Source organism: Coptis chinensis, chromosome 4, assembly GCF_015680905.1.
Source record: "Coptis chinensis isolate HL-2020 chromosome 4, ASM1568090v1, whole genome shotgun sequence".
NCBI lineage: Eukaryota > Viridiplantae > Streptophyta > Magnoliopsida > Ranunculales > Ranunculaceae > Coptis > Coptis chinensis.
Genome location: NC_141459.1, coordinates 63,650,669 through 63,676,847, shown reverse-complemented (window position 1 = coordinate 63,676,847; position 26,179 = coordinate 63,650,669). Strand labels below are relative to the sequence as shown.

The 26,179-nt window shown below is 36.9% G+C and overlaps 1 long non-coding RNA gene across 4 annotated transcripts; it reads right to left on the bottom strand.

Annotated features, from left to right (window-relative positions):
- Positions 1-18,045: 18,045 nt before the first annotated feature.
- LOC147504350 (uncharacterized) lies at positions 18,046-20,528 on the bottom strand. Of its 4 annotated transcripts, XR_015220389.1 has the most exons (5): positions 20,163-20,528; positions 19,831-20,018; positions 19,616-19,741; positions 18,934-19,104; positions 18,366-18,728 (listed from the first exon to the last, which is right to left on the bottom strand). It is a non-coding gene; the product is annotated as an uncharacterized LOC147504350 (long non-coding RNA). The 4 variants fall into 4 exon arrangements; XR_015220387.1 differs by lacking the exons at positions 18,366-18,728; positions 18,934-19,104 and adding an exon at positions 18,046-18,119 and having other exon boundaries at positions 20,163-20,517; XR_015220388.1 differs by lacking the exon at positions 18,934-19,104 and having other exon boundaries at positions 20,163-20,516.
- Positions 20,529-26,179: the final 5,651 nt, after the last annotated feature.

Sequence of the window (26,179 nt, the reverse complement as noted above, 5' to 3'; positions counted from 1 at the left end):
ACAATTAAAAAAAGAAAGTTATATCTAACAACTTTATGGATATACACACACAGATAGAGATAAACAACTAAAATCAATAGCGATCCAATTTGTTCTCGATACTAATCCAAGCTAAAAAGAACCAAAAGAAATATGAACCATCAATCCTCATCCAAAACAAGACTAATCCAAATTAAAGCACCACTTGAGGAAAACCAAGGGACAAGACAAAAGAAAAATCAAAATAACACCCATTCAAACATGCAAGCGGTACTCATCAGCCAACTAACACGTAGAAAGTTTCCCAACCACTCCTACGCTAACTTGAATATAAGCAAAAACATAAATGAAAAGTAGAATACCAAAACAATAAAACCTAACAAATTAAATGTTTAAAATCTCAATTTGTTAATCAATAGGAAAAATAAAAATACCTCGTCAAGAAATCAATTGTTGAAGAACATTTCAGATTTGTTGACTTCCAAACTTCTTCCGACAACGAAACCTGCAAACACCTCCACAATCATGCAATAAATATCAAATCTTTATCACCAATAATCCCTATACACACCCAAGGCTGTTCCAACCACAAAATTAAGAAACTAAACCACCCACTCCTTTTATAAATTGAATTTTGAAGACAAAATCAACATTGACAAAAACAATTTCAAAGGTTGTTATTTCTTCAACCCAGACAAACAAAGTTGTTCCTACCACAAATTCTAGATATTCTCCATCCCAACCTTTGTTAAATCAAAATTTAATAAAATAAACTTCAATTCCAACAAAACAACTAAACCATACAAAAAACATAAAATCTTTATAACAAGTTAATTGAAAACCTCACTGGCTCAAGATTGTGCTACTACTGCGGCATTCCACAACTCTTTTATAAATGTGATGTGATTCTTGGCCCTACTGCAACCTTCTTTCATACTTCTGAATCGGTGTTAGTAGTGAAACTTGAGGCTACGTATTGCCATGTTTCTTTGGCTACAACAATAGTCCCACAACAACTGATTAAGTGTCTCTTCTTCCTTCTTGCAACAAACACATTTAGATCCCACTTGCTTTGTTTCTGTCGTCTCTGATCACTTGCTGCACACTTGTGGACAAGCTTCCACACATTAGTAGCAAGGGTTGGATGTGGGCACCTATTCCATCCTATGGCAGCCGTCAGTGTGTGTTTTTAATTTCCAATTTAGTCAAAAGTAGATGCAGTGCCAAACTGCCCCTTCAAGTCTGGAAGCCACTTCCAACTATCCTCCATTCCATTTGGTTTTGCTATGTCTCTTCATTAACCCAGCTGCAGCCATAATTTCATTGAGGACATTCGGCACGTCCCATAGTCCAATATTCCATTTGATAAGATTTGACTGATATTGGCTCAACATCCATGAACAGTTTCTTGACAAATTAAGGCACTTTTGTATTGATCCAGGTCCTATGTAAGTTTTGTCTACACAAATTTGTATGAGTGATTTATTATAAGTTATACTAATCTCGTTTGGAGTGCGATTGCATTGACCATATGCAACAAGGTCTTAAACCACTAGGAATTCCCTAGTGGACAAGCTTTAAGCCTTGTGAGAGTTTTCCAGTGAAGGTACTCACAAACTTCTTCTATCTAGTACAAAGGGTCATGTTTCCTTATTTATTCTCAAAATTCCATACATCTCATTAGCGGGGAATAAAGACAAACTCCTTTGAACTTAGAATAACATATGTACAATAATTTAATCACCTAAAGATAATTATGCAAAACATGAGCAATGAAATGCAAAAGCAGAGTCATTTCCGAGACTTTTGGAGAGCGTCCTTAAGGTGGGTTCTCATAGGGGTGTGTTACAATCACAACTCTCTGATAGATTCACTCAAGTTTCGTTCTCTCAAGTGCAGCGGACACTTATATTCCTCACATACTCAAATGACATCTGATAAGCACCCAAAAGTATAGTTTAAACTCTTTAATAGTATTCTACTTAGGCCAATTATGTTTATAATAAACAAGAGTTAGTACTGTTTATGTGTTTTTGTGTATTTCAGGACTTGAAGTTGATTAGGTGACTAAAGACACCATTTTTGCATGGAAAATGAGTCAAGATGATTGCTGAGGAATTTCTATGTTTAAAGCCCAAGAATCATTAAGAAAAGCCTTTTTCAAACCCAGTCAAAACTGGGAAGTCAAAGTCAAAGTGATTCGATAACTAACTAATAGCCAATCGAATTGCATGGTGGATTAAATCTTTTCTATACCTCTTACAATTCATCAAATCACTATTTTCTATTCATAAATCTACTGTTTTGATATTATTACTCTCTCATAATGAATTAGTTTAGTTAATCTAGACAACCATTTAAGTACGTACAAGTAAGAGTGGATCGAACGCGACTACTCCTCTATATCAATATGATTTAGAGAGTATTTTATCTACTATTTTGACATCTTTATCTACTATTTCTTCATCATCATTCCACTGTCCTCACATTAATATTTATTCTACTCATCAAATGGCGTCGCTGGCCATCTTGTTTGCTTTCGTATCTCATGTTTAGAATTCACATAACTATTCATTGTTTTCAAACCAAAACAATGTTTTCACTGTTCACGATTTTCCAAAAAATTTCTGCTACTCTTTGGGTGCATACGAGTTGAGAAACTAACTCCGTGACTTGAACATAAAAATTTGAACCTACTATTTTTACTTACGAGCGCGCCCCGCACCCTAGATTATCCTTCATACAGCGCGCCTCGTGCCCTATTTGAAGTAGAATAAATCCATTTTTTAATATTAATTGCAATATAACTCAAGAGTACAATACAGTACTCGTATGCCAAAAAATATATATATATAGTAATTAAAATTAATTTTTCATACTATACGGTGTCTAGAAAACTGAAATAATTGGGGTTCTCTAATTAAGGAACGTGCACGCATGGACAACCTCGCTCAATTATTAAGTGGCCTGGCCATTGGTTTGACACAAAAATACAAAAAAAAAATATTAGTTAAATTAGTAAGCCCACCCACTACCAAAGCCCGTTTCACAGGCCTGACATCCAGGCCCAACACAAAGCCCATAGTAAAAAAAACCTTATTCTTAAAACTTTATCACTAATCAGGGTAAACTTTTTATAGGACTTCACTGTCCACCTCGTGTACCTGAACCAGTACTCGTATAATTGTTCAAGTAACATAGACGTGCTTCAAGGCTGTTGAAGGCACTATTTATACGCGTAGCAAGGACGCTCCAGGTAACACCTCTTTACATCCTCGAATCTACTGTCATATGATTTTATTTCTAGTAATAATCCAGCTATTTTTGCATGCTTATTAGGAATTTCCTATTAGACTTAAAACTTGCATGAGAAAAGATATGGTATGCATAAACCTGCCATATTAGTTTCTCGTAGACGCAAAAATAATCGCCTATCTAGAAATTCACATATCACCACACACACAATACCTACACCCACCAACACTACATTTATAGCAATGGGTGAAGAAATAGGAGAGAGACCCCTCTCTGATTTCTATAGGGATTTAAACGATGGACCTGAGTCCTGCATCATTCTTGCAAATGCTACGGGAGATTTTAGAATCCCCCCCCCCAATATATTTAATCTGCTACCTGTTTTCCATGGTTTAAACCATGAGAAACTTTATCATCACTTATGTATGATACAACAAGTTCTTACTATATTTCATCATCCATTTCATCATCCTAACGTAAGACCTGAACAAATAAAGCTCAGGGTGTTTCCTTTCACCCTAGCTAACAAAGCAGTTGCTTGGCTAACAGCACAAAAGCCGAACTTTGTCGACACATAGGAAAAACTAGTTAAATTATTTATGGAACAATTTTACCCACCACAGAAGACTGATGAGATGTTATCACATATTCATTTCTTTTGCCAAAAGCCTCAAGAATCATTTTTTGAGGCTTAGAATCGTTACATTGATCTTCTAGTAGAATGTCCCCATCATAATCTTTGTAAAGACACACTAGTTTGTGCCTTCTTCAAAGGCCTATCCCAACATGATAAAAGATAAAATTGAATAGTCTACCTACGAAATGAACGATGAACTCAAAACGTAAGTAAACTAAAACTTATTTACGAGTCTATTTTTTATCAAAGATTCTACTCTCAATCCAATGAGATATAGTGGAGTAGAGTGATTCGTTCCACTCCTAGTCCTTCCGCATGTTGTGTTTTCAAGTCTAATTACTCTACTCTAAGTCTAATGAGAGATTTACGAAAAGGGCAACTAGACTACGATGCAACTACCCACAAGATGCAACTAGTCGATTATCCGAACAACTATGGGAATGCGTTGATTCGATGATATGGAGTTAGAGGGGATTGATTCCACCGTAACTTCGACTTAATCCTATTAACGATTTTAATCGTCGTAATCCGAATTGAACCGCTTCGGAGAACAATTTGGTTCTTCCTAATCCCTAATTACACATGGCATTCCTACCAATTCATAACTAGCATGTGAACGATCAAACCCATTCTCATGGTGAACTAATCTTTTCTAGAGTGGAAGGGAAATTACGACGACTCTACGATAATCGGAATCAAGCTTTCATCAAAGCTTCTCAACCCCCTCTAATGGAGGGTTAGCCGAGAATCATTATGCAATCATTTCCGATTAAATTAAAACTAAACATGATATAAAGAATTGAAATTTACTAATCTAAATTAAACAATAATTAAAATCGAATTAATAACTAAGAATTGAATACCAAGTAATAAATCAAATCAAATCTAACACAATGTAAATGACAAGAATAGAAATTGACAAAATAACTATTTTATTTATCTAATCAATCAAGAACAATGATTCAAAGACTTAATCTAAAACAAGAATTGAAAATGGAACTAAAACTTAATTAATCTACTGAAAACTAGATCTAGAATTATCTATATTGTTTTAGGTCTAACTAGCTACCATTAACAAAGAGCTAAGCTTTGGTTTTTATACTTTCAGATCCAAAAATCGTGCATGGGCTTGGAGCCATGTTTTGGGCCAGAGAATCAGGCCCAAAACCCAATTCTTTCAGTCCAAAAAGGCCTCTTCAGCTGCAGTTGGCTTCAATAGATTTTTCGTCCACTTCTGCTCCTCTGATTGGGTCATGTCTTAGACCATTGGAAAGCTCTTTCTGAGCCGGTCGTTTTCACATAAGGTAGGCCCCATTCGAGGTCTGAGTCTAAAGATACGGCCGGAGGAAGTTCTACACGACTTGTGTTTTGTTTACGCGTGTGTCGACTTTTCAGTTTTTGACCGGGCTTTAGGAAGGCTTTGTCTTCTTGAATCTTGGCCTTTAATCACGGAACTACTTAGTAACCGACCTTTTCTCCTTTATCTCGCTAAAGTGGCACATTTCTGCACATAATGGACTTTGAAACCTGAAATGCATAAAAACACGTAATCAGTGTTAACTCTTAATTATTACTCACATAATTGGTCTAAAAAAGTATGATTATAGGGTTAAAACTACAGTTTTGGGCTCTTATCAAACCACCCCCAAATAGCATTTTGCTTGTCCTCAAGCAAAGATGAGAAATTAGAATAAGTGACCAAAAATGGAGTTTTATCTACTCTCGTTTCGCTGAGTGCGATTGCATTGACCATATGCAACAAGGCCTTAAACCACTAGGAATTCCCTAGTTGACGAGTTATAGCCTCATGAGAGTTTTCCAGTGAAGGTACTCACAAACTTCATCTATACTACAACGACTAAGAAATAAAACTATTGTTTCCTTATTCATGCTCTAAATTAACTATTCCTCTCACTAGCAATGCATATAGAGTAATCAAGTCGAAACCTAAGTTAATATATGCATAATAATCAATCATCTACAATAAACATATATACAATGAGTAATACTATGAAATGTCTAGCAGGTTCGTTTCTGAAACTCAGAATAACGTCCTTAAGTAGGTTCTCACAATAATAGTCAAGATACAACACTCTGATTTTTCCACTCAAGTTATGCTACTCCAGTGTGCAGTGGGCACACTTTACCTTACAATCTCAATGACGACAAGGAAGCCGAAGTCGATCAAACACATCTGCCACTTACTATCACACTAACCTATTCCTAATTGAGCTAGAGGTCTTTATTAGGTGTTGCGAGGATTAGGAGATGGTTTAAGAAGGAAAGAAATGGATATTCAAAAAGGACAAGTCTGAGATAATAGAGTTTTCATATTATGTAACTTAGAGAAAACCTTGTTATTTTCTTTTGCTTCTATACTTTGTTTCCATCCTTAGCCATATTTTCTTTTTCTTTTCTTTGGCTTTTGACTCCTTTTATTCTATTTTTTTGGAGTTTCTATTTTATTTCTATTTTTATTTTTCTTTTCTTTGGATGGAAACTTCTTTTCTTTATTTTCTGAAGCAATTAACTAACTTTTGTTTACACAGGTTTTTCTCTTCTTCTTTCTTCACTCATTCTATTCTCAGACTTATTCTAGATTGGGTAAGTTGAATTTTTATTTTGTTTTGTTTTGTGTAAGGGGTAAAGGAATTGTGGTTTATGAAAGGCTAAAGAAAGGCTCGAGGGGCTTAATTAGCGGAAAATAATTCATAGGTTTTAATTTCTAGCTATATCGATCCAAAGAGGGCCTAAATTCTCGTTTAGGATATGACATAGTGATCAAGCAAGTGGACGTGTGATTTCTATATCGATTTACTTCTCCCTTGTGTCATTTCTCAAATGTTTCGCTCATATAAGGCTTTTAGGCTATATTCTCCACGAGGATTTGTAGAATAAGTACTCTAGCCTAGATTTTGAGAAACTTCTTTGCTAACAATCATCGATACTCATATAATATATTTATAGATAGATGCAAAGATTATTACCTATATATTAACCTAAGTTTCTAAAAATTATTCTAATGCAAAATCTACGTGAGACTTCTAGATTGTTAAGCGCATAGAGAAAGAAAACAATACCACTATTCCTAAGTGTATAACATAACTTATTTATTTATATTTTTGAATTTTTTTTGAAATTTTAACTAGAAAACAAATGCATATTATACATATCTATATCCTAACAGATGCCTTAATTACACGTGTTTCTATGCCCCCCCCCCCCCCCCAAACAAGAAGCATGCTTTGTCCTCAAAGTATTGTAAATAAAAAGGGTAGGAAAAATACCATTGAAACGTGTGAAATTCCAGGAACATCTGCAAAACAAAGTTAGAACGTACTAATATAGGAAATAAAACTGACGCAACTCTATACGAGTTCTACCCATTATGGGGTTAACAAGAATAAAATTGCTTGGGACATAAGCAGACACTAACTAGAATGAAAACTTACCTTATCTCCCGCATTACTCATCATCTTCCTCATCCTCTTCTTCCAAAAAGAAGTGAGGTTCCTTTGCGTCCTGCCATGCCATGATAATTTGCCAGGCTTCCCGCCATTTATCATCTATTATTGCTAACCTATTAAGAGCCACTTGGTCTGACGGGGTGTAGGGTGCAACCTGATGAGGTTGTATCCTCCACCCTTGCCAAGTCATTGCACGGAAGGATCGAATAATACTATTGGTGGGTCGTACAGTGTCGACCATAATCCAATCCGTGAAACGTGTACAAAAAACAGGAAAGAAACATAGCATAATACAGGAAACTAGAACAGGCATAAGAAGGAACTTATGCCTCATGCTATGGGATCGAGCTAAACTAGACATCAAGGTTCGAGGAGAAGGTCATGACACATAATGCCCCGTGGCTAAAGCAAAGGAAAACCCCGCAAGTGGCATCATTCACGTAAGAAAAATGCCATTCCCCTAAAATGTTTAGCATGATCCAAAACATATAACAGTTCCTATGTTCATGGGCCGGGGCTACCAAAAGCGGCGTTATAGTCCCCTTGGTCCTCGATCACGGAAAATGCCGCCCATACGACTCATGCAAAACTCATAAGTGTAGACATACATATTATCTACCCAATAACACCATGGGTCTTGTATTTCAGCGGGCATAGCAAGTCCAAGAACAAATGCTAGCAAGAACACGGTAATTTCCATTGGTTCATTATCAATGTTGATGGAGAACACTTGTTCTCCATCCGGTCTTTCAAAGAAAAAATGCAGTTATCGTAAAAATAAGATGCTAGTGTTGGAGAATAAAGTGCATCAGGGTCTTACCATAAGCGGCTCCCAACCAACGTGATGTGATCGCTTTATAAAACCAAGCACCATAAGTAGTGCTTTGGAACAAATCTTGAAAAGACTGTTCCGGTATCAATGTTGGAGATGTCATCTCAAAATTACGCCTGGAATAGGTGTGAATGATCGAAACTACCCCAGAAAACTGGAATTTTTCAGGTCCACGGAAGTTAGAGCGAGTGCGCTCAAGAATTGAAATCCAGTGTTTGGCTGGTCGCGCCACCTTAAGCTGAAAAGCGCTCTAACAAAAAAACTGAAAAAAATTGCAAAGCGCGAAGTGCGCTCTGTAGAGGGCTGCGAAGTGCGAGCTTCGGAGTTCTTGAAACTTCGGAAAATGAGGCTAAACGTCGCGATTCGTGGGAGTGAGCGGTGAGTGATGGAGGTTAGGTGTATTGTGAGTTGTGAGTGTAGAATGTATGAAGTTTATATAGGTTTTAAGTTGCTAAAATGGATCGGGAAGTTACCAAAAGGTTTTTACGGCAGTTTCCGGAAATACCAAAATTTCCAAACCCGAAAACGGAAACAACTCATTTTCTTGATTCTAAAACAAACTTAGTATCTTTTAGGTTGAATTTATGATAGAATCTACCTATTTAATCGATATTTTATCCTACCATGATACTTATTCATAGATATGCCTACAAAATTCAAATTACGGAAATAAAACTTACATGAAAATAAATGACAATAATGAAACTACAAATAAAAATAGAACATCAAACGATACTATCCCTAACCACTCCTGTACTGGTAGCGGAGGGCACACAGTCCGGAGATGGCTCCTGAGCTCCCGATGGGCCAGCACCATCCGTAATCCTTCGGCGACGACGCTCATGCCTCGATGGTGTGTCCTCAGAAGGAGAATCCCCGTGAGGTGGGAATCGTGCAAGCATGTCGGTCCAGAACTAGCGCTGAGCGTCTAGCTCGGCCCTCATCTATTCCCACCTCTCATCCTCTCTCTAGGTACGGATCTCGAAGTTATGATGGATAGTTGCCTGTCGAGTCTGGAGGTCTTCGCAGATAGTGTTGAGCTTAACGCATGCCACGATGAATCACAGCCATGCGTTCTGCGTCTGACCAACACCTCTCCAAGGCATCCGCATCAAAACAAGTCAAATCCTCCTCATCCTCTAAGGCATTCTCGTTTCCCCCATCCTCCTCGGCATTCTCATCTCCACCATCCCCCTCGTCTTCTTCTCTATCCTCAGGCAGCCTCCAAACCCGTTGGACACACTCCTTATAGATGCGAGGGTTTCGGTGTAGGGTGATGTAAGACCTATTAGACGCCTGAGCTGCTCTCAACTTTAGCATGATCTTGGTTATCAACACAGGGAGAGGTGCAACAGACTTCCCTACTCCCCTAATCATGCTAAGTAAAAACTCCAAGATACCAAGAACTGGTACTTCGCTCCTGGAGTATCCATAAGATGTGGAGGCGATTCGGGCCGATGTCGCCGACCTTCTCCTCCCCAGGGGCGTTCCGACCAATCCATCGAGCTGCAGCCATACCGGGTTGGTCCTTTGGGATGCTGGCGAAACACAATGCGATCTCGCATTGTAGTTCCCTTCTGAATTATCCACGTTCATTAATGGCTCTACCCCATTATATTGGGACTCCTCGCAACGCGTGACATCGGATGGATTCTAGGCGGAATGCCTAGAATCTCAGCCAACAACCCAATAGTCACTTCCTTCCTCCTCTTCACCACCACAACAAAATCCTAGTCCCTTCCAACTCCCTCATTATTGTAGAACCGTCGACTAAGTCTTCGTGGTAATAGGCTTCAGTCGAAAGTACCACAAGCTATTCGATCTCATCGATCATTTCATCACCGTAAAAACGGGCGAAGTGGTCGCCAAGTAAAAGCTTGCTCTGGTAAAATTCGGCGTTGTTGAGCCATTGGAAGTTTGAATACCGGTTTGAGGTTTGTAGAAGGTAAGGGGAAGCAATGAGGGACACCTCACTAAAAGGAACGATGGTGGTGGTGGTGTGGTAGCGCGGCAGCACCAAAATTTTTTATTTTATTTTGATTTCCGGTGGTTTTTGTTGATGTAAATTAGTGGAGGTTGTGGGGCGGTGCGGTTGGAGTCGATTTGGGTTGGGTCTTGATTGTGGGCGTGGGTTAATTAGGTTTTCTTTTTATTTATTTATTTATTTTTTAGGTTTTGTTTAAAGCTTTGTTAATGGCGGTTTGTAAAACAAATGATGTACTGATGGTGAAGGTAAAGTAAGGCAGTGGTGCTGTCGATGATGGCTGGTTGGGCCCAAGCCCAAATCGAAATTTGTGAATTTTTCGATTTTTTTGCGAAACTTCAAATCAAAATTGCCGCTTCGTTACCGGTCCGATTTTTGCGAATGTGATATGGAAATGATCAGGAGAGAATTTCCAATCCAATGATCCATAAAACACTCTATTCCGACCGTGGATGACATATAAGATAGTGGAAAATGCCTCGAAGTGCGTGCATGACGTACGTTATGCGAACGACTGAACTCTAAATTCATAGATTATGTCAACCCGAATCGGACTACAATTAAACGGCCTAAGCAATTCTAATGGGACATAAAACATTTTAGGACGGAAACACGAACACCCCATCCCCAAACAAATTTTTTACAACAAAGTTTCGAAAATTTGTTTTTTAACAGTGGGTCTTTTAAAGTCAAATTCCCGAGACTTCCTAGATTACTATGTTTATTCTTTAATATATATATATATATATATATATATATATATATATATATATATATATATATATATATATATATTTATACTTTTAAAAAAGAAAAACAATAAACAAGAAAGAAATAATTCACCCCATAGAGAAACATGACTCAAAAATCCGAGAAAAACATGCAAGAGTGGAAAACGTGAATTATGTTAAACGTGGATTTAGGATCCGGTACTTACAACCACACACTCCATAGGGAGGGCCCGGTTACCTTAATGGTGCACTCACCAATATATGGAAATGAAAGGAAATGCACCAAACACAAAAGTTGAGTCGTTTATAGTCAAATACTCGAGACTTTATCTAAACATATGTATGAACATGCAGTTTATCATATATCAACAACCGAAATAGTTGTGGATCATTCCATAAATAAATATCACAGAAAACATATCCAAACACAATCAAGCACCAAGATTTCCTATGACGCAACCTAGTGAAATGAAAGCGAAGTCGGATCACCCTATTACGTAACCTAGCATGCACCTTCTTTTTCATTTTTGAACGAGTGGGTGTTCTAGTAAATAAGTGTGGAAAAGTGAATGATTGTGGAAAATATGGTGGATATGGATAAGTTGTAGAAGGATAGCATGTAAAAAATGAGGATGTGGGTTTAGCACAAAACTCATTTATGGTGTGTGTAGGGACTGTCTCAAGTCTGAAAATGAAGGTGTCAAACGCTTTTTTGTCTTCGAAGTATTTGTTTACTAGGTGGATTTAAAAACTTATGAAGCACAAAAGAAACAAAAGGATCGAGTGCAAACTCGAGATTCCTTTGAAAGGGTGGAAGGAGGGAAGTCGAGGTGGATGTTGTGCAAAGTAGTTCTTGATAGGGTGAATCATCACCTGCTCTAAGAAACTCATCGAATTGCTCATCTAGATTGGTCATATCCTCGTTACTATGATAGTCCTCTACATCTTTGAGAAAGTCATCTATCTCATCCTCATCCGTAATATGTGTATCGACTAGAGTAGGGATGGAAATGTTGGAGTCTGAACTTCCAAAGGAAAGAAATTTGGGCATATGATTATCAGGGAACGTGTTGTTAAAATAATCTCGAGCAAAGCTTTCGATCATGCTAACCTCTCCATCCATAGACGAATTGGGTAACTGTGTCTTTGTTTTAAAAACATTGACTTCAACAGCAAGATGGCCAAAAGACATGGACATTGAACCATCGTGGCAATTAATGAGCACATTGGCAGTTGCCAGGAAAGGATGCCCTAAGATGATCGGGACAGAGTCGTTAACGACTTCTGTATCGAGGATGACAAAATCAGCCGGATAGTAAAAATCCTGAACTTTTACCAGAACATTTTCGACCACACGCTTAGGATACTTAATAGACCGATCAGCTAATTGCAACGTCATTTTAGTGGGTTGCATCTCGTCTAGACCTATTTGTCTATACAAAAAAAACGGAGTAAGTTAACATTAGCCCCCAAGTCTAATAACGCGGTCGTCGTATAAGAATCTCCTAAGGTGCATTATACAGTAGGACGACCAGGGTCCTTGTACTTAACAATTCCATTATGTTCAGATAGAGTTGGGAATTATTCTGTTAAAAAGGCGTCTTTTGGTATATTGGTCTTACGCCTAGTAGTACACAATTCCTTAAGAAACTTAGCATGGTGTGGTAGCTTTTTAATAGCTTCGAGGAAGGGAAGGTTTATAGTTAGATTCTTGAAAACATCCCTAATCTCCTCATAATTTGTATCCCTAGTTAACACGGCTAATTTTTGTGGAAACGGTGGTTTACGTCTATATTTAGCAATGGTATCACCGGATGTTTAACCGTGACTTTCTGTTTCTTAGGTTGTGTTGTGGCGGTACCTCTACAATGGTAGGCTCTTGGTTTCTATTTGATTATCTAGTAAAATAGCAGGTGTAGGGGCTACTGGTGGGGTAACTATAGGCATAGTTACTTTGTTATCAACCACTCTGCCAGAACGGAGAGTGGTGATATACTAGTATAAACCTCTAACAGGAGATGCGAGGTGTGGAAGAAAGGAATACCTGATTGCGTCCTTGCTTCGCTTATGAATAGCGTATTGTTTACGCGTGTTCAGTGTATATAACAAGTTAGAACACTGAAAAACTTGAAAAATCAAAGTTCGAGTCAAAACTGTTGAATTCCGGAAAAATTAGCAAAGGCGGCGGATGGTGCTCTCATAGAAGCGTGATCGTCGCTCGTGTAATTTTCAAATTACAGTGTTTTTAGGGCGGGTCGCGCTCGTGTTCCAGGCTATAGGGCGCAGGTGCGCTCCTTATAAGCGTGATCGGCTTCGGTGTATTTTTGTAGGAACGTTTCAACTGAATCGAATCGGAAAACCACAGTAGGAATCAAATAAGGGTGGGTGGGTGAAATGGGACTTAAAGAAAAGTACTTACACTATGAAAACAATGCGAAAGTGAAACTAAGATGGCAGCGGCGCCATTTGATAAAAGATAAAATTGAATAGTCTACCTACGAAATGAACGATGAACTCAAAACGTAAGTAAACTAAAACTTATTTACGAGTCTATTTTTTATCAAAGATTCTACTCTCAATCCTATGAGATATATTGGAGTAGAGTGATTCGTTCCACTCCTAGTCCTTCCGCATGTTGTGTTTTCAAGTCTAATTACTCTACTCTAAGTCTAATGAGAGATTTACGAAAAGGGCAACAAGACTACGATGCAACTACCTAACAAGATGCAACTAGTCGATTATCAGAACAACAATGGGAATGCTACATTGATTCGATGATAAGGAGTTAGAGGGGGATTGATTCCACCGTAACTCGACTTAATCCTATTAACGACGAATCGTTGTAATCCGAATTGAAACGCGCCCTAACAAACAATTGGTTCTTCCTAATCCCTAATTACACATGACATTCCTACCAATTCATAACTAGCATGTGAACGATCAAACCCATTCTCATGGTGAACTAATCGTTTCTAGAGTGGAAGGGAAATTACGACGACTCTACGATAATCGAAATCAAGCTTTCATCAAGGCTTCTCAACCCCCTCTAATGGAGGGTTAGCCGAGAATCATTACGCAATCATTTCCGATTAAATTAAAACTAAACATGATATAAAGAATTGAAATTTACTAATCTAGATTAAACAATAATTAAAATCGAATTAATAACTAAGAATTGAATACCAAGTAATAAATCAAATCAAATCTAACACAATGTAAATGACAAGAATAGAAATTGACAAAATAACTATTTTATTTATCTAATCAATCAAGAACAATGATTCAAAGACATAATCTAAAACAAGAATTGAAAATGGAACGAAAACTTAATTAATCTACTGAAAACTAGATCTAGAATTATCTATATTGTTTTAGGTCTAACTAGCTACCATTAACAAAGAGCTAAGCTTTGGTTTTAATACTTTCAGATCCAAAAATCGTGCATGGGCTTGGAGCCATGTTTTGGGCCAGAGAATCAGGCCCAAAACCCAATTCTTTCAGTCCAAAAAGGCCTCTTCAGCTACAGTTGGCTTCAACAGACTTTTCGTCCACTTTTCCTCCTCTGATTAGGTCAAGGTTTAGACCATTGGAAAGCTTTTTCCGAGCCGGTCGTTTTGACATAAGGTAGGCCCCATTTCAAGGTCTGAGTCCAAAGATACAGCCTTCGGAAGTTCTGCTGACTTGTGTGCTGTTTCTGCCCGTGTCGACTTTTCGGCTTTTGACCGGGCTTTAGGAAGGCTTGGTCTTCTTGAATCTTGGCCTTTAATCACGGAACTACTTAGTAACTGACCTTTGCTCCTTTATCTCACTAAAGTGGCACATTTCTGCACATAATGGACTTTGAAACCTGAAATTCATAAAAACACGTAATCAGTGTTAACTCTTAATTATTACTCACATAATTAGTCTAAAAGTATGACTGTTACAGGGTTAAAACTACAGTTTTGGGCTCTTATCACAACACCATAAAGAAACTTTAGATATCATGAATGGAGGAAATTTCCTAGGTATTGGAGCCACAGATGCTTATAACTTTCTAGATAATCAATCCAAGAAAAGTAACAACTGGGGAGGTAACGATTACTCCCGCTCCATTCATTCTTCTTCTACAACTAAGGCAGCCAGTATGATTGAGGTTAAACTAGATCTTGGACTTAGAACTTTAATTGAATCCCTCACTCGTAGATGCCCTTTCTGTAAATGAACAAGAAGCGAAACCCACTCCTGTCATGAATATAAACTCTCCTCATTGTAATTTCTATTTTAGTCTTGAGCATTCCAATCATTATTGTCCTCTTGCCTATGAACAACCACCACCACAGCTAGAAGATGTCTGCGCTTTTAATATACCCACTACTACAGAATGACACTTATACCACTGTTTTTAAGTGTGGTATAAATATATTTACCACTGTTATACAACCGTGACAATAGGTGGTGTGGTATATAATAATAGTAAAACTGTGGTATATATGTTTAACGGATACCACGGTTTTTCAAAGAACCGTGGTTTGTATGCCCATTATATACCATGGTTGTCAACAGAACCGTGGCATATAAGCTATTGAAACTGTGGTTTATATTAGTGTATGTGTTATAATACCATGGTATATAGTTATACTAAACACTACGGTTTATGCCAAACTGTGGTGTATATATATATATTAATAATAATGCTAGTAACAGTCTTCCACTTAAAAACCGAACCTGCATAACAAAATTTACACAGCCTGCCTACATACAACATTTCCATCTTCCCAACAAATTCCAAAATGTACAATAAACTATCAAACATTGCAAAAAAAAGATGATAATAATAAAAAAAAAAACTTTCATTAATTTTTTGAGTGCACTAAGAAAACAAACTTCAAATTCCTTTTCATAAATTAAAAAGGTAAGACTCATAAATTAAATTTGGAGGGGTCGAACATAGCTAAAACTCATCCTCATTAAACCCATTTGAAACACCCCATTTTCCTGGATGAACTGAATAATATCGAGTCGAACACCGTCAAGTTCATCTTGCGTGTATGTCTCCTTCAGTTCTAGTTAAGTTACATGGCTGACATATCCCTTATCTTGAATCACCTGCAAGAGAGAAACCGATAAGAACTTCCACATTCTTGACTGATGAATTTCAACTACCAACCTTAATAGAACATAAAATAAAGAACATGTACTCGCACAACATAGACCAAAAAGCTAGTTTAGGAATATAAGTGATTGAATGCCGCCTTCTTTTAAAATCTTCAGTAGATTACCAACAACATTTAAGATTATTGGCTTGAGACCTAATGTGATGTATACATGTTTAAAGATAACACATGTCAAATGGTAGTGTAAAGTGCTACAAGCTTACAATGAGGTAGAGCAATCGAACTTGAGTAATTCTCAATGAATGACAGCAAAACTTAACTACAACTACACCACCTATTGGAAAAAATTAAAAAATAAATAAAAAATAACTACACCAGCCATGAGTCAATACTTGACGAAGTGAAAGAAAAAAAATATGAAAACACTTACTTTGGCCATGACTAAATTCCGAAATTCAGCAAACCTACAATACTATTGGCCGGTTTCATTCAAATAGATCCCTTACCACCACAAAGATATTAGGAGCATGCATGCATGCACCGTTTAGGTAGGAGGAAAACTCCTATATATAACGAGTCCAATTAGTGGATCACTTTTATGGTAATCTTAAAGGCTATGTAACCATCCCATCAAATAATAATTTCTATATTTCTGATTTTCTGTGATCATCGTAATTTAACCAAACTTATTTTAGCTTTGACCAAATATACCAAGGTGGGAACAGTTGAATTCTATGACCTTAATCCCTTCCAATTTCTAACATGTGCAAACTGGCTACTAAAAGTGGAATATATGTTCAAAAGTATAACTGGGGCCTTCTTTGTTTTAATCAAATGACTAGAAGTAATGTTTTCAGTATATATAGATTACAACATTTAAGTGTCAAGCAGCTAACATAAACCCTACAAGGTAAGTACCAACTCTACCCACTTCGCAGTCATTGAAAGCATTGAATTCACACGGGTAAAAAATGAATATACCTTGACTGCATGCGTTCGAGCAGAGATTTTCTGGAAGCCGGTCTCAACTTTATGAAACCTCACATCCCTTATGTCCTCGATCAGAGATCTTACCTTTAAGAAAATCGAACATTAAAGAGAACAGTCGGAAAAATCCAAATGCATAAAGAAACTGGGCATAAACAGTCATGTGACTCACCATATATATATACATCTGGGATGTCATCAAAAGCATTGTTGTCCAAAAAGAAAAGAAGGATAAATGCATCAGAGAAGCAATACTGCAAACATATGAGGTTCAGCTTGAACTACATACTGATCAAATAGAAGCTTTCATATTTGAATGTAATAAAATGGTAGTGGCTGAAATTCTCTAGGGGAGTCACGTTCAGCTTCCAAGACTCGTGTCAACTTTTCTGAATATAGAAATGGAAGTGTATATTCAATTTGAGATATACTATATATACATATGGTCAGTATATTTATCTGGTATAGAACTCTTATGCATTATCTAGAACCATCCAGCTTGTAAGTGATAGGAGTGGAGCTTGTTTATACTATATACCGACATCAACAAGAATGATGTGTAAACACGCATGTGTTACTTTCTATGAAAACTACACTATTTTTAATCAACAAATCATGATCATCGCATGCATCAACAGCCCCCTAGCAGTGTGATGAACACAATCAAATCACATATTTTTTGTCACTTAAAAAAAACCCCCACGAACTCCAATGCAACCATATGTTAATCAGACCAAAGATCTGATCTTTGGCACATTCGGGAATTCCCAAGTCTTGAAAATGCCGACCTATGTAATTAGTGACCACTAAGAAAATAACAGTTGCTTTTAAACTTTCATTACCAAACAAATTTGAGCACCTCCAAATAACTATAGTCGATTTGTATAAACCTTAACATTTTAACGAATTAAGAATTGGAAAACAATAGGTAATGAACCTTAAAAAGACACTTAGACACCTAAATCAGAACCCAAATAGGCAAAGAACCACCAACTGAATGAAACTCAACATTAACCCCAAATTAAAAAGAGATAAAAAAAAAAGTATAATCCTAAAAGGATGGAGGACAATGAAGCACTGTATTTGAAGTCGATCTTCGGCCAAGTGAACAAAGTTCTACTTTTAGCGGCTTAAGCTCCTCCAATGAACCACTTTGGAACATGTTTTGTTTGATTAAGAGATGAAAATGAGATCCAACAGAAAATTTAAAGCTTTCCAAGAACTTGCAAATCAACCAAAAAATCAGCAACAACATAAAACCCAAACGCAAAAACCAATAGCGAGAACCATGGACCCTTATGGCCTATTGATGACTTAAGTAAATCTATGTCTTGCTGAGCACTAGAACATAAAACTTTCCTCCCAAACTGCGTGATAATAATTAAGAACAGGATTGGCAAAAATAGGCAGAGTAAACTAGCTACTCAGTTTTGCAGATGAGCTAGAGTTGGTTAAATTAATACCATGTATCCAAAAATTGATAGAGATCATACGACTTATGCAAATGCCTAAGCAAATTAGAACTTAGTGTAGCTAACAAACAAGAACAATCAAATCTAATTTTCTAGATTAATGAGGAACCATATCAAAATAAAATCAAGGAATATGAGTGCACTTAACTCTAGGCCTAATTTCAAAAAGTGTTAATGTCTCTTGTCTTGTCTACCGACCATTCCCTCCACATTCCAATACAACCTCTTCCATTTCCAACGTACATAGTGAAGCTACATCAAGTATGGGTAACCATGCTCACAGTATTGCTATAATGGGCACAAGTGAGTGCATAGAAAAAATAAAACAGTAATAAGTCAGGGGCCAACGGAATTAATAGATCAATGTAACATGCTTTCATTATTTAAGGTAATCTACTTTAGAACAAAACTAAGTGAAAACAATTCATACCCATTAAATTCAGTCCAAGGAAAAATAAAAAATAGGAAAATGAAAGAGGAAAACAGTGGATACCCCTTTATTTTTATTATCTTCTTATCCTCCCCCGGTAGTCTTCGTGAGAGGTAATAAAAGAATTTATGATGGTACTTCGTCACTTGGAGTAGACCAGCTATTGCTTGGTTCAAGATGCTCACACACACAGTAGTTGACCAGTTATATTGAATGTCATTAAAGTGAAGCAACCTGTTAAGGATTTGTTAAGCACATAGTGGCTCCGAGCAACTTTCAAGATGTGAGAATTGTACTCAAAGGACACTACTACGATTAACTACAACCACCAATATAATGCTAATTGCAAAATCAGAAGAATACCAACATCAAACAAAGGGAGGGAAATACTATTGATAATGTTAACCATCATGCTAAAATTGATCACTGCCAGTATACACACAGCTTTGAAATAAACAAAAGCATTGGGAGTGCAACATAGACACAGGCATACCGCAGACACATCATTACGCCGTTAACCCATTGGGAGTGCAGCACCAGTACCCCAAAAAATAAAGAAAAACCGATAAAAAAAAAAAAAAAAAAAATCAAACCCTTCAACAAAGTTCAGGAACTTGTGAAACATAGAATTCCCAATGGATTTCACAGAAATATACCATTTTAGCAAATATAATAAAAGAGGCGAAAAGTCGAGTATCCAAAAGCATCAAAACCAATCAAAGGCAAAATGGGTAAAAAGAATTACCTGCAAACCAAGCTCGTTCAGAAATCCCCAAAAAATTTTAGTGAGTGATTGAGTAAAAGAGAAGCATCAGTAACTTCCAAAGCTAGAAGCTTGAAGCCTAAGGCTTTGGCTAGGATTCTACACAATCTATAAAATCACAGGTCTGAGCTTTCAAACTACCATAAATCACAAGCCATGCTTCGAATTTGAAGAAGATAAAGATAAGAATAACTGACCTGGTTCAATTGGTTGATGTGAAGGCAATCGACTAGATAGTTCTTACCCTTTTCTCATCCTCCAGCTTTCTCTTTGTAACCGAGATCTGAAAACCGTTTGCAATCCTCTTTCTTCCCCGTTTGCAATCCAATAAGAAATGAAAAAGACTGAAAAAAGGAAAGAACTTTACCTCAATTTGGAGAAGGAACTTTGATTTGATCCAAGATTCAGATACCCATTTCAGTTTAGTGAACAATACATCAATTTAACAAACAAAAATACACAAACTTGAAGCTTTAATATCATTAACTAATTAAATTTTATGTTTTGAAGAGAGAGAGAGAGCGCTAACAATTTCACTGAAGCTCACTAGCTCTTGCTTTGTGCTCCTTGTGTTCCTTTCAGAAGCTCTGAACTGTTTGTTTGAAGTCACCTTTGTTTTTTTAGTGTTTCTCTCTCACTTTCCACTCGTGTCTCTGGGCTGTGTTAGTGAAAATAATGAGCGCGAGAATGGAAAAAAAAAATGAGCGCAACAGTGAAAAGGCAGTGAGAACGAGAATGAAAAGCTAGCCCACCACCTGAGCGACGAGTTCCAGAACTACCTTTACCGTCATGTATTTACTACACCAAAATCCGTCCCCTATTTTAGGTTATTTTTGGTTAGGTCAATATACGACGAACTTATGCCATATACGACGGTTTTTGCAGTCCTAAATTAAGGACGGTCACGACAGTCCTAAGCTAGTGTCGTTTTTCAGCAATTCTAGTGTAGTGAGAAGAAAAATTGAAGAAGAAGAAGGAAAGTAAGAACTAACAAAAGAAGAAAGAAAAAAACTTACCTTCGTTTTAGATGAAGAATTACTGGTTTGAGCCAACCACTTCCCTCCTTTGAAAGTGAGAGAGAGGAGTGCGGGATTGGTTTTATACTGTTTCTTATTTTTCAGTTTTTTTTCTTTTTTATTTTATTTTATCCATGTGTTAGTCAACCATGACAAATTAATTCCGATAATTATCTAAAATTTAAGTAACATATAAAGTACATGCTAACGCTTTATAAACGTCAATAATTGTGTCACGGTTAAAAAAACGTTACAGTTGAAAAATGAGAGCGTTACAAAATTACCCTTTTGGTGTAGTGGGGAATCCAATTTGAATGAGTTTCGTATTGTGTATTTTTTTTCACGTATTTGACTATTTGGCATAAAGTCATAAACCACGGTAGAAAGTGGAAAATTTATATACCACTGTTTATGTTTAAGGTAGTGGGGATGTGAAGTACTCTCAGTTGAAAAAAAAACTAACCATGGTATATGGCCTAACTTATCCCACGGTTTTCATGTAACTGTGCCATATACTAGTAAACCAATGACCAAAGAAATTTCCGCCGTGGTATATAAGTATTTCCCACGGTTTTTGGAAGAACCGTGGTATAAACATTCTTATTGACCGTGGTATATGTGTCATTCTGTAGTAGTGCGTACCTAACGCATATTGGAGACAAAATCTTGATTTTAGTTGGAGTAATAATCACCATCAAGCTACTCCTCCAGGTTTTAATAATCAAAATGTTAGGCCTACCAATAAATATAACCAATATCAACCAAGGCAAGGACAAGAGCAAGGTAATTATAATAATAATAGAAGTCCAGTCCCGGTAAATAACAACTATCAAAATCCACCCGTTAATAATCAACGTGAGATAGTTGCTGTTACACAACCCATGGCATCTCAACCTTCCCAATATGATAGATTCAATGCATACATATAAGCTCAACAACATATTTTACTATCCATCCAACAGTTAGCCCAAGAAAAAACCCAACAAAAATGTGTGTTTCCAGGTCAACTCGTACCTAATACAAAATCAACAAACACCGCCTTTGAAGTAACCGGTAATACTAGTAATGAAAATTTAATCCAGGGAGAATTAAAGGCTGTAACTACTCTTCGTTCAGGGAGAGTGGTTGACAACAAAGTAATAATGTCAGAAGATTCCCCACAAATTAATAAAGATAAAGGAACCTTACTAGATACCATAGTTGAAATTTAAGATCCTACAACTGTAGAAGTACTAGTTAAACCTTAACCTAAGGAGAAAATAACAAAAGTTAAAGAAAAGGGCAATACTCCTATTGACCCTTACGCTAAATATAGGGAAAAATCACCATTTCCTCAGAGACTAGCCATGCTAAAGAAGGACGATAATTTTGACGAGATTAGGAAAGTTTTCAAAATTTAACTATAAACCTACCTTTCCTCGATGCCATAAAACGTCTTCCAAAACATTCTAAGTTTCTTAAAGATATGTGCACTACAAAGAGGAAAACAAATATACCTAAGGTAGTCTTTTTAACGGAATAATTTATCTCTTTATCTGAGCACAACGGAATCGTTAACCCTGGTCGTCCTACTGTATAATGCACCTTAGGCGATACTTTCACCACAACTGCTCTTCTAGATCTAGGAACGAGTGTTAACTTACTCCCATTTTACCTTTATAAACAACTAGCTATACATGATCTAAAACCGACTAAAATGACTTTGCAGTTAATCAATCGTTCGATTAAGTATCCTAAAGGCGTAGTTGAAAATATTCTTGTTAAAGTTCAAGACTTCTATTATCCTTGACACAAAAGTTGCTCATGACTATGTTCCTATCATCTTATGGCGGCCTTTCTTGGCAACTACCAATGCCCTCATTAATTGCCATGATGGTTCGATGTCCATTTCCTTTAGAAACCTTGCTGTTGAGGTAAATGTTTTTAAGATAATGCAACAAACACCAAACTCGACTACAGACGAAAAAGATAGCATTATTGAGAGCCTTGCTTAAGATTATTTCAACAAAGCGTTTCTAGAAAACCAGATGCACCAATTTCTTTCCTTTGGCAGTACTGAGGATTCTTACATCCAAATCCAAGAAGTACATGCCCTTTTAGAGTCTACTCCTATCCATGATCTTGCTCCTGAGTTTGAAGAACTCATTCCTGAACAAATCTGCATTTTTTAAGAGGAAGAACCTCCTGAATCCCTCATTCCCACTCCTCCCACCCTTGAGATTAAACCTCTTCGCATTGAGTTAAAGTACATTCATCTTGATCCGGATGGCACTCATCTCAGTTATCTACTACTGAAGAGGCAAATTTGATTAGGGTTATTCGTGAACATCGTTCTGCGATTGGTTGGTCTCTAGACGACATTAAGGGTATTAACCCTAGTGTATGCAAACATCACATACATTTGGAGGATAATGCGGAAACCTCCCGTGAGCCACAACATCGTTTGAACCCTGCCATGAAAGAGGTAGTTATAACAGAAGTTTTGAGATTACTCGACGCTGGCATTATATACCCCATCTCAGATAGTGAATGGGTGAGCCCAGTTCATGTAGTCCCTAAGAAATCAGGTGTTACAGTCATCCGTAATGAAGATGGCGAGTTAATTTCCACCTGAGTTCCTATAACGTGGCGGATTTGTATCGACTATAGGAAGCTAAATGCCATGACACGTAAAGACCATTTTCCTTTACCTTTTATGGACCAAATGCTTGGACGTCTAGCCAGCCATGCTTATTACTATTTTTTAGATGGCTACTCAGGCTATTTTCATATTGTTATTGACCCTGATGACCAAGAGAAGACTACATTCACATATTTATTTGGTACGTATGCATATAAACAAATGCCCTTTGGACTTTGTAATGCACCTAGTACTTTTCAGCGTTGTTTGCTGCATATTTTTAGTGACATGGTGGAGAAATTCATGGAAGTGTTTATAGATGACTTTTCCATTCATGGTCATTCCTTTGAAGATTTTCTTTCAAATCTTTCTAAAGTTTTGAAACGGTGTCAGGAAAAGAACTTAGTCTTAAATTGGGAAAAATATCATTTTATGGTCACAAGAGGCATAGTATTTGGTCATATTGTATCTAAAGATGGAATAGAAGTAGATAAAGCTAAATTAGATAAAATAGCATTTCTTCCTATACCACACACTGTCTGTGACATTAGGGCATTTTTAGGCCATACAGGTTTCTATAGACGTTTTATAAAAGATTTTTCCAAAACAACTAAATCGTTAACAAATTTGCTCCTTAAAGATATTGTTTTTTATTTTAATCTTGACTCTAAACAGGCTTTTGAAACTTTAAAAGCCACTTTAACCTCTACACCTATCATACAACCACCAGACTGGTCTAAACCTTTTGAACTTATGTGTGCTGCTAGTGATTATGTCGTTGGTGCTGTGCTAGGACAGAAGTTAGATAATAAGTCTACCGAAATTTTTTATGTCAATAAAACCTTAAATGATGCTCAACGTAATTACACTACTACTGAAAAGGAATTTCTAGCTATTGTCTACGCCTTAGATAAATTTTGTCCCTACTTAGTTGGTTCCACGACCATCGTCTACACAGACCATGCAGCACTTAGGTACCTTCTCGTGAAGAAGGATGCTAAACAGAGATTGATCCGTTGGATTCTTCTCCTGTAAGAGTTTACCTTAGAAATTAAGGATAAAAAAGGGGCAGAAAATGTAGTTGTACATCATTTATCTAGGTTAAGTAATGAGGACGACAGTGATTCCGAATCGATATCTGACTCTTTTCCAAATGAGCATCTTTATTCTATTTTTTATGCACCATGGTATGCGGACATTGTTAATTTCTTAGTGTACGAGATTATTCCTGATATATGGTCTAAAAATGAACGCAAGAGATTTTTGGCCAAAGTTAAATTTTACTACTGGGATGAACCTTACCTTTTTAAATATTGTGCGGATCAGATAATTCATCATTGCATTCCCCAGTGGGAGCACAATGAAGTCTTATCCTTCTGCCACGAACAATCATGTGGGGGTTATTTTAGTGGAAAGAAAACTGCCGCCAAAGTTCTTCAATGTGGTTTTTATTGGCCTACTCTTTTTAATGATGCCCATGCACATTGCAAAGAGTGTATTAGATGTCAACAACTTGGGAATAGTACTCAACGTAATATGATGCCCCTAAATCTCATTCTCATAGTTGAGATTTTTTATGTCTGGGGTATAGATTTTATGGGCCCGTTTCCCGTCTCGCACGATTTTATTTACATCCTTGTAGTTGTAGACTACGTTTCTAAATGGATTGAAGTCATGGCTCGTTGTAGAAATGACCATAAGAATGTAGTATTTTTTATGAAGGAATATATTTTCTCCAGTTTCGGCTTACCTACGGCCACCATAAGTGATAGGGGAAAACATTTTTGTAATAGAGTTATTGAAGCTTTAGTCAAGAAATATGGAGTTACCCATAAGGTGCCGACTCCGTATCATCCTCAAACTAGAGAAATTAGAAAGATATTAGAAACAACAGTTAATCCTGATAGGAAAGACTGGTCTAGACACCTAACAGATGCTTTATGGGCATATAGAACGACTTTTAAAACACATATTGGTATGTCACCCTACCACTTAGTTTTTGGTAAACCTTGTCGCTTGCTTGTTGAGTTGGAATACCATGCCCTGTAGGCTATTAAAAGTCTTAATTTCAACATTAACATCGCTGGTGTCAAGCGCAAATTGTAATTAAATGAGCTTGAAGAAATCAGTAGCGATTCTTATGATATATTGAAGGATTATAAAGCAAACATGAAACGTATTCATGGTAAACATATTTTGCTTAAAGTGTTTGATCTTGGTCAAAAAGTTTTGTTATATAACTCCCGTTTGCATATTTTTCTTGGGAAATTAAAAACACGTTGGTCTGGCCCTTTTTCTGGTTACTGATGTCACCCCTCAAGGGGTAATCACCTTGGTAAATCCCAAGGACAACAGTACATTTCAAGTAAATGGCCAATGCTTAAAACATTTCCACGAATTATGTTCGCCTACTATAGAAGAAACCCTTCTACAAGACCCTGTTTATGAGGACTGACCCTCTATGCTTGGTGTGCTTCCAATCCATATTCTATATTTTGGAAGTGCTCCATTAAGGTAACTCAAACCCTCCTTTTGGAGTGTGTGGCTGTAGGTGCCAGATCCTTAGTCCACATTCATGTAATTCACGTATTCCTCTCTTACACTTTTTCTCGTTTCTTTTGAGTAGTGTTTCTCTATAGAGTGATTTACATCTTTACATGCTTTATTCTTTGAGTTTCTAAAATCCTTTTCACAAAAACTAGAAAACTTTAAAAACCATAAATATAAAGAGACCTCTTCTTCATGTATCTCTTCTACTTCTTCCACTAACCTACTCACCGAACGCCTTGTTCTGCATTCCTCATTCTTGGATACTGCTTGAGAAGTGCTTCATTCATTAATCATCATAATTTTACTTGTTGTAGCACGCTTAGGAGGCATCTTGACAAGAAGATGAATACTTCACTGATC